The following is a 13,417-nucleotide window of genomic DNA, read 5'->3' as shown; positions in this document are numbered from 1 at the left end:
TTATTTTTTTTGATGGAGTCAGAAAATTCCTTTAGGGCTTTCTCATTTTTTTTTTTAATTTTTGAGTCTCTTTTTTCTTCTCTCAGTTGTGTCTCAAGTTGCTTGTCTTCTATGTCACTAACTAACTTCAATCTGGCCTGGTTAGCAGAGAGAGTCATCTGAAAGCAACAGGTGTGGGTTCTATCACAGGCTGGGCAAAGAGTATATAGAAAAATTACTGTGGAAAGAACAGAGTATTGTAGAGATGAGGATCACAGCCACTTTGGGAAATTGTGGGTCCATGGCGTATTGTGGGAATGATGGAAGTATGGTTGAAATAGGAGATTATGGGTCTGGCAGAGGGAGAGAAAACAGGAGAAGGCACTGTCGGCTGGTCACAAAGGGCCTTTGCTTATGACATCGGAGAGCAGGGGCAATGGAGCCTTGAGGTGGAGCTTCTGAGGGGTCCCTGTGCAGTCAAGTGTCACATGAACAGCGGATGCCTTGCTCTCTGCAAAATAAACAAACTACAAGTTTTATATATTCTTGTTAATCTGGCAGTGGGAATAGAAAAGAGAGGACTGGGGAGGAGGAGGGGGAAGGCTAGGCTTGCGAGGAAAGGCCCACTCCCTCATATCGCTGGGGAACATTTCCACCTGGTGAGCATTCTGGGAACTGCAAGTCTGCCTGTGGTTGGCTCAGAGAGGTGGGGGTGCCTGCAGTGTTTGGTGGTGGAAGCAAGCCCTGTTTGGTTGATGAAGCTGGAGTTCTGAGCATATGCGGGTAGGAGGCAGCATGCAGACCCCCCCTCCAGAGCCCTATGCAGCCCACCGCAAGATCAGATGAACCTGGGTCAATGGGAACATGCCCACAGAAAACACATTTAGAGAGGGGTCACGGGACCTCACAGGTGAGGGTCTGGCAAACAGCAGCATGGAAGCATATCTCGCTGGTAATGCTGACAAAGGCTGAGATCATCCAGCCTTTTGGGATAAGCGTATTCTTCACCTGCACACCATGGCTTAAAAAGGGCACCCATTGTATCCTGCAAAACCTCTGGTCCCTCTTCCCCTGCCCAATCCATGGGAAATAGGACTTGACACATGTCTGAGGGACACTGTGACTCTTTGAACCCCAGCCTACATGAGGCCAGCGTGCTAGGCACAGGGGTTTCATGATACTCACATGGTCCCCAGGCCCCTGTAAGCTACCCCCCTGACAATGGGTTATAGGGATTAAAAGCTCCATGAACCTGTGGCTTTGCACTAGGCCCAACATGGGTACTAAGGCCCAACAAGCCAGGTTAACTGATTTCAAAGGGCTTTTGCCATGGCCTGGACTCCAGACATGGGAGGCTGCTAGCTCTCTCTATGAGGAAGGTTGGTACAAGTTCCAAATTGCCCACAGTCCTTGATGGGCCCCCAGAAGCTCCTGATTCCCTGCCTGGCCAGTTGCTCACTTCTAGACACAGGCATTGTGTGCACTTGCCATAGCCGTCCCCTCTCTCCTGTCAGGGTATCCCCCACAATGTTCCACTGCACACCCTGTGACTGGCTGGGCATTGCCCTTACCAGTAGCAAATGTGGAGGCCATCAAGGACTGTGAGGGCTGGAGAAGAAAAAGCGAGCATTTCCCAGCCAAGGGAGAACTCCCAGCTTTTTGGCAAAACAAGGCTCAGCCACACTGACCAGCCCAGAATACTGTATAGCCTCTTTTACTTAGGATTCTTGGCTATGTGAGTCACTCAGCCAGCACCTGCCAGCCCCTGTTCTTGCCTGAGGCCCTGGGTGCACCACAGCCAAATCTGGGGTGTGTAGAGATTTCAAAGCCTAGGTTCTGAATGGTGTGGAGGTGGAGGGAGCCAAGAGAAAGCCAGCCATTAGCTTGGTGTTTCAGGAAAGGGAGCAAGCTCTGTGCTGTTTAGCCTATGAACAGTGCTGAGCTGGCTCTACTCTCTAACCACTTTTCCATCCTGTGCAAATGGTGGTTTCCTGATTCTGCACCCCACTGTTCCCACTCACATCCCCCTTACACTGAAGAAAGCTGGTTAGTCTGGTGCAGTGGAGATTAGAAGTGCCACAGGATTTTCCCACTCGGCCTTCACGTTCTGCATCGAGAGCCACATCACCCAGTCAAACATCAATGGGACGCTGGTGCTGCCAGCCGCGCTCAACTTCATCCTGCAGAAGGAGCTGCAGTATATGGAGGCCGAGATCAGCATCAATGAGATACCTTCACCCCTCCCCCCAGGTGGGGCAGAGACCTGGCCTCTCACCCCCCATGCTCTGGGGACCTACAGGGCCAGGCAAACAGGTTTAGTCCTGCATACCAGGCTCTGGGATCTTCTATAGGGTCTGTACTTTATGGAATGAGGGGTGGGATTCCTTTGGATACACAGGGGGCAGACTCTGAGACCCCTTACACAGTATTGTTTTGCACATACATGCCTGGCCTGCTGTGGACAGATTATCACAGCACCACATGTGTCCCTACCCTGAAAACACACACTGAATTATTAGCCTCAGCGTGGGTGGTCACTGTGCACATGCACATTGATAGGAGATGGCTCCTCTCTGCTTTCTGTGCACTGGCCAGTGAGTGACACAGGGACCCCAAGAGACCTCAAGCCAAGTCCCAGGAAGAGCTGTTTTGTGCATCATGGATGAGAGGGGATAACTCTTGTGCTCGAGAGCATTCTAAGTGCTCATTGTAGAAGCAGTAAGACAACAGGACCAAAATTAAAAATTAGAAATGGAGTGTATTTGCATGAATATCTTCTCTCTCTTTTTAGGTTGAGCTCAGTGTGTTGTTGGGCTTGTTTTACACCAATGGTTTTTTTTTCAATTTTGCTTTATAACAGCTTCTTTTAGTATACCCTGTCTGCTCCACCACCCATGCCTTTGGCTTTCCTCTCTGCCATTCTACAGAGAAGGTGCCCAGGAACTCTGGTGACCTTTATGCCATTTGTGGCATCGTCATCCCAGTCTTTTTAATGTAATCCATGCTTTCTCTCACTGTGACCCAGCACACAGCTGCACCCTGGGCTTTCCCTGTATCCGATCATGACTCTTCCCATGTGGCTGATGCCTTGCGTGCTCACGGCAACACATGTCTGAGTGTCCTGCCCTTGAGTGACCCTTTCCATGGGTCTCACCTGCCTGGAGCCCATCTCCTCAGACCTCCCAGACTTTTCTCTCATCCTGTCTCCTGCCTCCCATTTTCCTCCACTTTCTCTTCAGCTTTAGAGTCACAGGAGCAATGGATCCTGTGTTCTGTCACGTGTATTCCTGTGACATATTCCAGAAACCCCCATCTTTGGAAAGCACTTAACATCCTGCTGAATTCTTCCCTGACCTCAGCCACCTCTTCCTTTCTTACCTTTGATGTCCGGGATTCTTCCACAAAACAAACAAGCGATACAAAGACGGGAGCCACCTTCTCCCATACATCCGCCAGTGCTCAGTGCTTGTGAGGCTGCAACTCAGTTTCCCTGCCCCCTGGTTTCTGTCCCTTGCATCTTGCACACCCTTTGTACCTTTCCTGTCTGTGCAGAGGACAACAGGAGACCATGTTGTTTAGGTTTGCTCTCATTACACTTTGAGACATGTGCTTTTAGAGTTTAAACTAGGATGTGTTTTGATGACTGTGGACAGTCCCTGTTCTTTGCAAAGGAGTCACCCATTTGGGGTGTAAATATGTAATGGAGGCTGGGATGCTCACTAGACGGTCAGCATTGCCTGGAACTGGGTTTGAGGGTGGCTCACAGATGACCTGCTCCTTTTTTTTATATATGTTTTGCATTGTTGTAAGATTTCCTCTTTATTCCACATAATTGTGACCAGCTGCCAGTCGGGGTGATGGTTAATTTAGTTCCTCTTTAGCTGTTAATTGTATATTTTCCTCATTCCTAATTTCTAAAGTAAGGCACCCAGGGTGCATTTTATCTAGTGAGACAGAGAGGTGTCTTAGCAGTCAGCTCTCCATGGTGCAGGTTTCTCTCTCTCTATGGTACTGGTCTCTCTCTCTCTCTCTCTCTCTCTCTCTTTCTCTCTCTCTCTCTCTTTCCCGACCCTTGTGCAGGCTGGAGGTTCCTGAAGACACACCCTCCTGCACGGAGGGGTAGTTACTCCCACACTTGTCATGGCATCTGAGCAGTTTTTCCATCCTTGTTACTCTTGACATTGGGGGTGAGAACATTCTGTGTGAGGGGTGGTGTCTTGTGCACACTAGGGTGTGAGCAGTGTCCCTGGTCTACACTCAACAGGTAGATATCAGCAGCATCTCCTTTTCCAGTGGTGACAACCAGAACTGTCTCCAGGCATTGCTAAAGTCCCCTGGCACAGCTCAATTCCTCCACCCACCAATGGGAGAAATTGGATATCAGACAGCACCTTTTCCATGAATTAAGGTGGCAGAGCTTGATGTCTGCGACACACCAAGTGTGGTGTTGGTCCCGTGATGAGCACAGCCATTACACACCTGTCCTGCACCAATGCTCACTCCCACAACCTCATGCCCAGCACCCAGCCCACCACAGTCACCCTTGGCACTGCATGAGCTCTGTGCCGTCCTCCCCATCCCGGTCTGTCTGGGGTGCAAACATCCCCTGAGCAGCGACAGGACTGACGGCTGCCCTGTGGCTCTCATCTCAGGATGGCAGGGTATTTGACGGCTGCCCCACGGAGTCCCTGTCTCTCATGGACGCTGTGATGCCCGACGTGCTGCAGACGCAGCAGCAGGCCCTGTGGGAGAAGCTCGCTCAGCAGCAGGCCAGTGCTGCGGCAGCAGTGGCACAGCGGTGACAGCAGCAGCACCGGCCGCCACAGCAACTGTGGAGAACACTGCAACTGCAGCAGCTGTTTCCCAGGCAACCCAACAAGAACGGAGAGGACACGGTGAACGGGGAGAAGAACGGAGCCCACGCGGTCAGTGAGTGCAGCCTCCCGGGCCTGGGAGGGCTTCTGGTGGTTTCTCATGGTGTCCCAGGGCCCAAGACTCCACAGGGGTCTGCCTGTGGCACAGTTGTCCCCGGTCGCTGTGGAACATGTGTGTCCCTCTGCCCGAGAGGCTTCCCACCCCAGGCTTCCTCTGAAATCCTGAGACATGGCATTCTTTACTTACACAGCCTCAGGTTTAGGGAGCTGTGCCTCCCTGTGAGCTGGCAAGGACCTGCACTGCATGGTCACCGTCCGGCATACAGTACACCCAGTGCAGGACCCTGTCCCCACCCAGCCTTCTGGGTGGAGGGATTTGGGAAAATCCGGGTGTAAGTGTGGAGCTCCCAGTTACCAAGCGGGCACCATGACAGTGTGTGCCGTCTGACTTGGTCTCAGCTAGTTCCTGGAAGGCACGTCTTCATTAGGTGACCATTGGGCAGTATTGGGCAGATTGGTCAGAGAGCCAAGCTTTTACCCAGAGCACCTGCCTGCACCTCCTCTGCTGCTCCTACATGCAGAGACTGCTGCTGGTTCTGAGTTCAAAAAGTGCGTGTGTGTGTGCATGTTTGTGTACGTGTGTGTGCATCATGTGCACAGGAGTGTATGCAGGTGTAGGGGTGCGTAAACATTGTGCATGCATGTGTCCCAAGGAAGCCAGGATGTGTAAATGGAGGTGTGGAGAGTGGCAGGACTTCTGAGAGCATGGCGGCATCCACCCTCCAGAGCTCCCTAAAGGTGCTCCTTCAGATGCTTGCTCAAGATAAAATGCCGCATCTCCTCAGGTGAACAGGACCTGGAGACTGTGTGCAGGAGACACCTGGCTATTGTCACCTTTGTCCCCCTCATGCTGGTGGCTGTCAGACATCACCTGGCAACTACATATAAGGAGTAACTGTTGCTATCCCTCTGACAAATTCAGAATAATATAACAGTGGGGGGAGGGTTGGCAAAGTAGGTCTACAGTTGTTCATATACAACAAATAATGTGACAATAAATAATAATACAAGAATAAACTTTCTCACTGGTAGACCTGCTTTGGCCCCACCTTGTATTTAAGTAAGCGTAATGTATTTAGGAAATGACACAGGCCATGGTTTGGTTGTAATCATCACTGGTGATGTTGTACAAAATAAAACCTGTTTGTGAGACCCAGGTGCCTGGAGAATGTGGTTCCCCTGTTGCCTACGGCAGATAATCACTCAGAACCAATGGAGATAGACTGCAACATGAAGAATCCATACAGCAAAACCACGAGTCTGATGTGCTCACTTGTGCCTGGAACCCCATCAGTGACCTCCTGGATTCCAAGTGATTCCATTAGACTGGGGATGCTCTAGGAATGGGTACCCCACTCGTGCTCTTGTGCGGAATGCCCTCTCACAGAGAAGGTGTTCCATTACCTGCCAGGGGCATCGCCCCAGGTGTGCTGACCATGGTGTGGGCTGATGCTCAAATCAGCCAAGCTATTTTTAATGGCTGAGGCTGACACTCAGATCAAGCAATCTATCCTCAGCACCCCGGGCCACACTCAAACCAGCCAATCCACTGGCTGCAAGAAGGGAAGAGAGAGAAAGAAGGGAGAGAGAGGGGAAGAGAAGCAGATGGTTGCTTTTCCTGTGTGTCTTGACCTGGAATCAAACTCAAGATGTCCATACACTATGCCAACACTCTATCTACTGAGCCAACCAGCCAGGTTCTCCCTACATTGTAATTTAAAAGGTGTGCACGAAAACTACAGGAAGTTCCCAGGATATGAAAAAGAGAGCTTCCTGGTCTTTGATTCAAAGTTGCATTTGTATGTTCATTGGAGCAGGTCCATTTATGTATTAAATGCAACTTAAATGGTTTTCTTTACATAGTACTTACCTTTACTTTTCTGTGCCGATGAATACTTATACCTTTCAAACCTACAGAACCTATCTTATTGGTAATACAGAATGCCAGGAATCTAATGGGGTTTAATAAGTTTTGTTACTCTTTTATGTTTGTTTGTTTTAATTCAGTGAGAGGAGGGTAGGCAGGGACAGATTCACACATGCGCTCCAACCAGGATTCACCAAGCAAGCCCACTAGGGGATGATCCTCTGCTCATATGGGACTTTGCACCATTACTTCGAAACCAAGCTGTTCTTAGCACCTGAGGCAGAGGCCATAGAGCCATCCTCAGAGCTGTGGGAACAATTCTTTATAATTAATCCATGGATCCAGGAGGAGATGAGAGAGAAAGAACAGAGAGAAGGGGCAGGGTGGAGAAGCAGATGAGTGCTTCTCTTATTTTCCTTGACCAGGAAGCAAACCTGGGACTTCCACACACTAAGCTCATACTCTACCATGAATTCAACTGGCCTGGACTGTGTTTGATAAGTCTTAACAGGGCACCAAGTACTGGTGGATAATTATTCTAGCCCTAGGGTAATAAGTTGTCTGTGGAGGGTCAGAAGCACCCCCTACAAAGCTGTGTCTTTTGGCTGTCTCTTTCCAGCCTGCAGAGTGATGGGACTTTGTTGGTGACAGGTTCTTATGACAGTTTTGCAAGAATATGGATGGAAGATGGTAAGCTCAGCCTCCCTTGTTTTGGGGTCCAACAAGAGGGGCTCTGGTGCAGGAACATGAAGTGGACCAAGCATGGCTTTGAAGTTCATGTGTTTATTATTGTTGTTTGACTAACCACCTGGCTAGGACCTTGGGCCAGACAAAGGCCCCACCTTTGCCTTGAAGTGTAATAAAAAGAGGAACTACATCATGAGTGCCGGCATAGACAAAGTTAGTTTTGGCTTAAATGGCATCTTGAATCTTAGAAAATTAGTGTGTCTTTGAAATCTAAGTCTTCCTGCTTCCTTGTAAGCAGGCAAAACAACCTGCATCATGCTTGTCAGTTTTCCTGGCTGTGATATGACATCACTGTTCATTGATAGCATGTTGTCTCTTGAGTGTGTCACACTGCTCTACCGACCCAAGTGGAAAACTCCCTCCATAGCCCTGGCCAGTTTGCTCAGTGGTAGAGCGTCGGCCTGGCATGCGGGGAACCCGGGTTCGATTCCCAGCCAGGGCACATAGGAGAGGCACCCATTTGCTTCTCCACACCCCCCTCCTTCCTCTCTGTCTCTCTCTTCCCCTCCCACAGCGAAGGCTCCGTTGGAGCAAAGATGGCCCGGGCGCTGGGGATGGTTCCTTGGCCTCTTCCCCAGGTGCTAGAGTGGCTCTGGTTGCGGCAGAGTGATGCCCCGGAGAGGCAGAGCATCGCCCCCTGGTGGTGGGCAGAGCGTCGCCCCTGGTGGGCGTGCCTGGTGGATCCCGGTCGGGCGCATGCAGGAGTCAGTCTGACTGTCTCTCCCCGTTTCCAGCTTCAGAAAAAAAAAAACTCTCTCCATTTTCTATGGAGAGTTGTTTCTGTACTTGCCTCCTGTTGTCTTAGGGGCTGGTTTTATATTCGCTTCTCATGTTCTACCTGACCCCATTCTGACTACCAGACACTGATCTGTGTAGTCAGGGAATGTGCATGTTTGAAATTGTGCACTGCCTTCTTTGGTCAAGCATGAAGGAAATAATACTAATAATGTTCTAGAAGGCAATACCCAGGGTGGAATTGTAGTTTACAAAGATGTTGTCAGTGACTTTTAGTGGGAGCTTGACCCCCAGGGGTGAAAGTATATTTCTGATTCTTACCAGCTTTCCTGCTACTTAATGTTTTCTGTTGTCTGGGGTAGAGAATTCAATGTGATCATCCACAATATTATGCAATTAGTGATACAGAACATGAAATTGCATCAGAATTGTCAATTCGTGTATCCTTTTCAGTTTTAGATGAGTTCCAGTAAGTGAATCTAAAAGTGTTCGATCCAGGCCCCGGCAGTTGGCTTAGTGGTAGAGCATCAGTCTGGCAGGTGGATGTCCTGCGTTCAATTCCTGGCCAAGGCATTCAGAAGAAGCACACATCTTCTTCTCCCCCAAATGACAAATTGGCCACTACCTTTTCTTGCATAATAAACATTTCTAGAGAAAGCTTCATGAGGAGACCAATTAGTGATATTTTCTTATTGAGTTGTGGAAAATGGAAAACCATAACTTGCAATTCCCAAAGAGGGGAGGCCAAGCAGCAGTTTCCATTTCATTCTGGGTTCTAGTTTTGTAATTTGAAAACAGTAGCTCAGAGTCTGCTATAAAATGTCCTGTTGAGTCATGGGGAATGGTCCAAGGACCGTGTCCATGGACTTTCACTTGGCGGGTTGAAACCCATTTCACTGTGAATGGTGCTTCAATGTTTGGAAGGTACAGTGTCCCAAACACCTAAAGTTGAAAATACAGGAGGAAGTGAGCCACAGGGCAAGTGTGGCTTTCTTTCTTTACCTGCTGTGCCACAGCGGGTTTGTTGGGGGTCCCTGAGATCCCGCCAAGGTTTGGCTGGTCACAGAAGCCAGCCAAGGTCGGGAAGGTAGTACACAAAATAAAATCCAGCATGTCTATGGGTTTCTGCTGTGGCATCACCCAGGACAGGCCCACGTGGAGGGTCATTGGGAAGAAAAGCTCATTGGGGACCTGGTGTTCAAGACTGTAATAGGGGCAGGTCCCGCCAGCCCTCTATGCCTGGCTTGTATCCCATTTTCAACTCCTAGCAAGAAAGCAGCATAAACTATGTTGTTTGTACACTTTATGTTTGGAAGTCGTCCTTACCAGTTAAAGAACAGTAGAAAATTTCTGGCAATCCAAATTCCCAGACACTGGCTGAGAGAGCAGGGCCAGTGTACAGATGCATAACAGTCTCTACTACAGTCCTTTCTATACTAGAGTCACACCTGCCTCCATGGGGTTGCAGACACCCTCCAGGTACTCCATGCTCTGTGTGACACACGCTGTCATTAGGTGCAACCTCCTCCCTTAGAGACAGCCAGCCACCCCCACAGTAAGGACTGTCAGAAATAACATAGAGGCCATAGGCCATGTTTTCCATGCAGAGAGACACACAAAATGTGCGAGGTGAACATGCACTGTTAGATCACATGTCCCGGATGTGCCATTTTCAAGGGGACAGAGTCATTGCTGATGGGTAGTTATGGGGTGCCTGAGGGACAGCTGACCCCAGGGACAACCTGAAACAGCACAGCCCCATCTCAGTTCCAAATGAACTCTCCAAGCAGGGGCCTTGAGTATTGAAGGGACAGACTATGAGGAAGGTCCCAACTCGAGGGACAAATCATTTTCTGTTGCCCTGTAAGGAGAGCCCCCCACCTGTTAGGAAGTCCCTCCCCATTGACACTTCCAGAGCCCCTGCTGAAGCAGTCTACAGATTTGGACTTCTGTCTGTTATCTCTGTGACATATGTCTCTGCCCATCACAGCTGGTAGCTGGTGAGTCTAGTGGGTTTTCCTCATGTTTGTCATGAGGGTCGAAACTAGTCCTGCCTTTCTGGTCACAGAGATTAACTGACACATTCCGAGATCATTATATCAGGCATGCCAACTCCTGTGACATGGGAATGTGTGTCATGCAGAGAACTCTGGCTTTCGGGTTTGCTTTTTATTAAGATAATCTCCTGTCCAAGATGAATATAAATAATGTTCTTCCAACACTCTTCATCTTAAGAGGTCTCTTATAATGTCTCTCAGCAGAAAATGCTATTTCCCAGAGCTTGTAAGGCTTAGAGGAAGGACTTACAATCCACTGGCCCTGGAAGACTGACCAAAGATTGTGTCTTTCTCCCAGTGAAGAAAATCATCCCCTGTTATTTAGCTGTCTGTGTCATGGACCCTTGTCCTCTCCCTGGGCCAGGAAGATCCAAGTTTTATTTTTATTTTATTTTTTTCAGAACAAGAAGTTTTTCCCACTGGGAATACTTGTTCTCATCGTGTTACTGGGTATATAAGGCTTCTCAACTATGCTTTGATTTGTTCTAAAGCGGCCAAGCTCTGTGCACAGCTAGTACATGTAGAGGTCCTCCCTCTGTTCCTGCATCAGAGCCCCTGCTCTGGATGTGGACTGGCAGAACAACACTATCTCCAACTCCTGTAGCACAGACATGTGCATTCAAGTCTGCAGTCTCAGCTGTGACTGCCCCGTATGAACCTCCCAAGAATACAGTAAGTGCTATACAGCCCTTTACTGCTGCTTGGGAGAAAACACAGACTCTGAGATGAGCCAGATGTTGGATTTCAGAGAAAAGACTTAATGTAGCTATTAGACTAACATATGAGGATATAAATGAATGGATACTCTAATGAGTGGAGGATGAGAAATGTCTGTAGAAAAAAGAAAACTATATTCATTTTTATTAAATATTTAAATTTACTGTGTTGAGTATAATTCAAGTGTCCCATTCAATGTAACACCTTCACCACACAAACTACATGCCCCCTTTTTACCCCCACTGCCCCAGTGCCCCTGACTCCCTCCCCCCTTTCTCTGGGATTTGCTGTCTTGTTATCAGTATTTTTGTGTCATATATTTTTTTCATTAATCCTCTCTGTGATGGAAAATAATATTCTTTAAATAATAAACAAAATAGTCAAATGGGAATTTGAGAACTGAGAGAAATAATGTCTGAAATGAACATCTTAATTAAAAAAAACCAAAAAAATCCTAATGAATGGGTTTAATAGTATTTTTCAGGAGAGAGAAAATAAATAGCCAGTTTTCATAAATTTGGTGGAAAATGTCACCATTCAGTCCAGAAGGTTCCAGCACCAGCTGACTTCTTATCACATTCCATGGTGAGCCACCTGCCGTTCTTTGTAGCCTTCCTGGAGCAGATCCCTGCAGTGTGCAAGAGCCCCTAGGACTTTTATATGAATGGCCATGCCTTAGTATCAGTTGAAAAGGCAGAGTAAGAAAAGGATGAAGAGGGATGTGTTTGGGGTGGTGCCCCTCTCTACCCCTGTAACTGCAAGTTCACTCTGCTGAGCTGTTGGGGCACTGTTGCCCCCTGCTGGAACACTGAGATACCTACTCTGGGGCCTATATATCTCTTTTCAAAATCTCTTGTTCTCTCTTTCAGAACGAGGACAAAACCATCAAGTGAGATCCTTCTGGGATGTTGCTAGCATCCTGCTCAGAAAACATGACATTAAAGGTAGTGAGGTCTGCAAGTATGACCTTCCTGATTCTAAACAACACCTTGTAGTCCTGCATTCACTGCAGCTGTGAATGAGAATTTTGTCATGGACACTCTTCCTGACACCATAATTTTTCCCTGTTGCTACTCTATGGCTCGCTGTCAACAGTTAACTCCTGATGATCATTAGAGGATAATTCTCACACCCTCCCCTTCCCGTGGCCTTCCCACTGGTGCCCCCAGGATTTTGGCCACCTCACTGCCTGGGCAGTGAGCCGCAGGTTGGTGAACTTTCCAGGGGCGGCAGACCTAATGGACACTCAGAGAATGACTGATGTAGAACTGTTCCTGAATGCAGAAACAATTGGCTTATGTTGTCCTCCATGTGTTCTCTAGATCTGGAGTATGAAGCTAGACATGGGTGTCCATGATCCTCAGTCTCACAGCAAAGAGAGATACACCACAATGTGGAGACTGACTGGCCCGACCACCAGCAACAAAACTCCAACATCATGCTAGCAATGTAAACTGGAGATGGCCTATGGTCCTGTCTCCCTGGGCTCCTCAAGCAGCCTTGCTCACGGTGTAAAGTCATTTTACAAAAGGGAAGAGAAAGTTACTCTGTAAATGCTATGGCCAGTTATATAATGTTACTTGTATCAAGAGAACAGAAAAGTGGCCAGTAAGCATTATTTGTATCAAAGGGAATAGAAAATTTTGCTAATGTGTGTGGTGATTGTCAGATCCCTTCCAAACTATACAAACAGGAGCTCACCTTGAAAGTGCACCATGAGACAGAGCTATCAAGTGATACCCACTCAAGGTAAGAACCCTCTTAACCCACAGGTCAGTTTTGGGCTGGATGGTGTGCCCAGATTCCTGTCACTTTGCTCTGTGAAGGGTTTTATTATGATAACTAAAGGAAACATTTCAGCGTAGGATTGGGCTTGGTTTACTTTATTCAATGCAGAGGTGCAGGTGGTGAGAATTCTGAGGGGCAGAATTGGGTGCCCCAGCCTTAGCTAGTTATGTCTGAACCTTTTGAATAGTGACCCTCTGACGCACCAGTCTGGGAAGCATTATTATAAGTGGTCACAGGGGCCTCCTCAAAAGCACATCATGTTAGGCTGCAGTCAACAGAACTATTCTGTCCCAGTTCTTAAAGGACCTTATTCAGAATAACATACCACTCTTCTGTGAATCAATAAGAATGTTTACAAGAATGAGCTGATGACTCTTGGCCTATGTAGAGATCTGGAATCCATTATGCAAAGAAGTGTTGGGGTACTTGCCATGGACCAGTACAGCCCGTAATTCTGGGTTTTGAGTGAGAATGGTGCGAAATTAAGAAAACAGACTCACTAAGAAAAAAGAGAGTGACATCACGGAAATGGCACCGTGAGCAGCACGTACGACAGATCTCCCCAAAATCTCAACAAATTTATCAACTAGAAA

General features: G+C 48.1%; 1 pseudogene; it reads left to right on the top strand.

Moving 5' to 3' along the window:
* Positions 1 to 244: 244 nt before the first annotated feature.
* On the top strand, positions 245 to 12,054 carry LOC136318314 (F-box-like/WD repeat-containing protein TBL1X; annotated as a pseudogene).
* Positions 12,055 to 13,417: the final 1,363 nt, after the last annotated feature.

Source organism: Saccopteryx bilineata, unplaced genomic scaffold, assembly GCF_036850765.1.
Source record: "Saccopteryx bilineata isolate mSacBil1 unplaced genomic scaffold, mSacBil1_pri_phased_curated manual_scaffold_32, whole genome shotgun sequence".
In the NCBI taxonomy this organism is placed as follows: domain Eukaryota; kingdom Metazoa; phylum Chordata; class Mammalia; order Chiroptera; family Emballonuridae; genus Saccopteryx; species Saccopteryx bilineata.
This window is presented reverse-complemented; position numbering and strand designations above follow the sequence as displayed.